The sequence below is a fragment of the Myotis davidii genome, unplaced genomic scaffold (genome assembly GCF_000327345.1).
Source record: "Myotis davidii unplaced genomic scaffold, ASM32734v1 scaffold699, whole genome shotgun sequence".
Taxonomy (NCBI): Eukaryota; Metazoa; Chordata; class Mammalia; order Chiroptera; family Vespertilionidae; genus Myotis; species Myotis davidii.
Window position 1 is genome coordinate 3,409,512 of NW_006291007.1, and position 4,190 is coordinate 3,413,701.

Here is a 4,190-nt window from a genome sequence, read left to right on the forward strand (position 1 = left end):
CTTTCCTGCCTGTGCTGAGCCTGACTCCCCTGGTCCTGGCTCCCCTGACTCCCTGGCCCAGGCCCCTGACTTGCATCCCTGGCCTGCACCCGGCTGCCATACCTTCAGCTGGAAGAAATAGTCCTCCACCTGCTCCTCACTCAGGCTCAGCCTGGCAGCCACCAGCTGCTTCAGGGTGTGGGCCACATCGCGGGCCATGCGCACGTCCCCACAGACATAGAGGTGGCCTTGCTCCTGGTGGAGCACGTGGAGCACCTGGCCGGCCAGCTGCTGCTGAAGGATGTCTTGAACGTAGACCTGAAAGCAGAGGAGATGGTGAGCCCAGGCCCCGGCTGCTGGGTGGGGAGGGCAGCCAAGGGTGCAGTCAGGCCTGCTGGCCATCGGGAGGCGGCGAGGGGGTGCCATGGGCTGCAGGCTGAGCACCTCCCTGCTAGAGCATTGCACAGGCCTGGGCTGGGCTGAGAGAGATGAATTCTAGCCAAAGCCCTGTCCTTGAGGTGCTGGTGCTCCAGTGGGGTCCTGAACTCTGCACTCACCATGCTTCAAAGAGTCACCCATCAAGCCACTTGCCCTGCCCAGGGCTCTGAGGCCCACCTGCCTACATCCCAGAAAAGGGATTCTCTCAGTGCAGACTGTCTGTGGGATCTCCACTGTAATGCAGAGCAGGGCACAGAGTCCTGAGCCTCCCCCGTGACATACAAGTCCAGGAGCCAATCAGGGCTCCCTGTGACCCCAAAGCTGGGCATGGAAACTGGCTCTGGGAAGATCCCTCATAGGACAAGTTCATTCGGGAGGAGCCAAGAGTCTGTCCCAGCTCCCCAGGTATAAGGGGTCATGGTGGGCGTAGTGGCCATCCTTCAGCCTGGCTGTGGTTGTGCATAGAACCGGCCTGAACCACCTCTTCTCAGGCAATTGTGTATCTGTGAAAGGACCGTTAGCTGGCTGTGCCCCAGGGATTAAGCCACCATGTGGCCCTGACTTAGTCCTGAAGGGCCTGTCTCTTTTCCTGGAAGAGTAAACAGAATAGCATCACAGCATCATTCTGACAGTGTAACTGCCTACATTTTAGAGCTGAGGAGGTGAAGGCTCAGAGATGTGAGGGGTGTGTGTGTGTGGGGGGGGCGGGGAGGCAGGGCTTTTAATGCTCCTTCTACTGAACAGGCAGTTGCCCCATTACCTTGGGCTGGCCAGGCAGGCGAGAATAGGCTGTGTGCACCTCATGCAGCACCCTCTTCCGGGCCATCTCCAACATCTCCTCCCAATAGAAGTGGGCCTCGTCCAGGTCATGTGGCCTCTCTGGAGCCCTGCAAGACCCAGTAGGCTGCAATTACAAGGGTGGCCACCGTAGGGTAGGTTTCAAGGCCTGACAAGCTGGCCAACCAACTTGAATTCTCATTTCATCCCTGCAAGTGTCTATCTAGTACTTTGCCCACCTCACAGATGAGGAAGCTGACTCATGCATTCCCTCCTTCAACACTTTGAAGTACCAGGTGCTGTCCAAGGTGCTAAGACTACCCTCCTGGAGAGACAATATTTCCTGTCCTGGAAGAACTCAGGCCAGTGAGTAGAATTGATCCAACTTGTATGCTGAGAACTTTACTGTCAGCAGCTTTGGGGCAGGAGACAAATTATTATTATAATCTCATTTGGAATCATACAAACCTGGGTTCAAATCTTGACTAGATGCTATGACTGGGTGTTTGTTTCAGAGTTGTGGGATCCTGTCCCCATACATAACCTCTGTGAAAGGAGAATAGCATCACTTACCTTGTGGGCATGTTTTGAGAATTAAATGAGAAATTGTGAGCTAAGTTAACGAGGCACAGCCACAGGTGTTGGCTATGGAAGTGTCTGGAGTCACGATCATTAGCAATAATGATGATATAATAATGACATCCAGTCACAAAGACTTGGACCAAGAAAGTTGCAGGTGAGTTAATGCATTTTCTTATTAACTTGTTAATTCAACCACCCATCGGTCACTATGCCCATCTATCCATTCATCCATACCATCTATCCCTCCCAACACTTGCCAAGGCCCAGGCTTGTCCCAGGTTTTCAAAAGACAAAGACAAGACACAGTGGTGCTCTTTTCTAGCTAATTTCTTTCTTTTTTAAAAAAAATATATTTTATTGATTTTTTACAGAGAGGAGGGGAGAGGGATAGAGAGTTAGAAACATCGATGAGAGAGAAACATCGATTAGCTGCCTCCTGCACACTCCCCACTGGGGATGTGCCCGCAACCCAGGTACATGCCCTTGACCAGAATTGAACCTGCAGCTGAGCCAGCTTTCGGAGCAGCAGCTGGGTTGGGGGCGTGGAGGTGTCCAGGAAGTAGGTGAGGGCCTGGCTGAGGGAGCAGGGGGGCAGCTGCTTGTCCCGGGCCCAGTAGCTGCCTGGAATACAGTCACGATGGAAAAGGTCCCATTTAGGCTTCCCAGAGGGTGATGAGGCCTCTGGGGCGGACACCTCCACCCTCCAGCTGCAGGGGAGAGAAGACATTGAAGTTCTGGCAACAGGCTCATGGGCCCAACTCATGAGCAGGAAGATGGACTCAGATATATGGGTGCAGGGAAGGCTGACCAACAGCCCTCCGAAGGGCACCCAGGGGGCTACAATCTTATAAACTTACTATGCACCAGAGTCCAGTCCCTCTCACCCAGGCCTGATACCCACACGTGAATTACAGGCTCACAGTGACTAAATCCACCAAAGACTGATGTACGCCCAGAGGCCAGTTGCTTGTTTAGAAAAAAGCCCATGACTGCAGTCCCCTGGGGTCCTGTACCAGGAAGCGCTAGTGAAGGGGAAAATAAGAGATTTGGGGGGCTAGCTATCTGAATCTGTGCCAGTAACCTGTATTCTTGCTAGAAGATAATTGGTTCCATTCTTATCTGTGATGCTTGTCCTGCCTTGCAGAACCTGTTTCCCAGAATACTCCCTTTTTACAGAGGCCATAAACCATGAACCATATACTAGTACGGCTCCTGGAGGGGGTTGTCAGCACTGGTGCCAGCCAGGCCAAGCCTTTGGGTGTAATGTCACTTCCCCCATCCCAAATCACGGGCGGTGGGGTGGGGAGTGGGGGGTGGTGCGGGCTGCAAAGCCTGTGAAAAGTCTGGAAGCCTGATCCATATCTGGGGGACAAAGAAACTAAAAGGGATACAAGGAAGGCTTCCTCATACTCATCGCTCAGGCTTTGGAGGCTGATTCTCCTGAGTCACTGCCCTAGTGCAACTGTGATTCTGCATTAAAAGGCTCCGCTTCTGAATCCTCTGAGTGCCCATCTGACTATTCTCCCAAGCTGCCTGGCAGCTTATCTACAACACTAGTGTCCCGATGCATGAAATTCATGCAAGGGGCTCAGCCCTCACAGCCCCTCCCAGCCCCTCCCAGCCCCAGCTGGCCCTCCCAGCCCTCTCAGCCCCTCACAGCCCCTGCTTCATCCGGAAGGTTGTCCGTACGGTCATTCTGCTGTTTGGTCTAATAGCATATTAGCTCTTTATTATATAGGATCAGCAGAGCTGCCAATCACCCTGAGTGAGGTGGTGAGTCTAAAGGAGTCCTGAGAAGCTCTGTACAGGGTGGTCACAGCATGGATGCTGGGGCCAGTAGATGTGGGTTCAAACTCTGGCTCCCCCTTACTAGCTAGGTGACTGAACTCTCTGAGCCTTGGGTTCTGCCTCTGTGAAATGGATGTGATCACACAACTTGTCTATCTCAGTTTTTATGAGCATTGAATGAAACAGTGCAGTATGATAGCTGGTGCAGTGTCTGGGACACAGGTGCTCAATAGAAGTTAGGTGTAAGTATTAATACAGTGGAACCTCGGTTTTCAAATTTAATTCATTCTGGAAGGCTGTTGGAGTAGCGATTTATTTAAAAAAAACACACGGAATCATTTTTCCCATTAGACACAATGTAAATTGAATTGATTCATTCCAGATCCCCAAATGATTCCTTGTTTTAACCTTTCTTATATATGGTACATGTCTAATGTACTGTTTCATCTGTGGACTAAAGGGGCCACATGCTAACCTGACAAACTCAGGTAAGGCCTGCATAGCAGTCTTGCAAACTCAGAGACCTGAAGCAACCATAAAGGATGGTCTGAAACTAAACTTTTTGCAGTTATGGTGGGGAGTTACATCCTAGGCCAGTATCTTCACTGACAAGGTCAACCTTTACC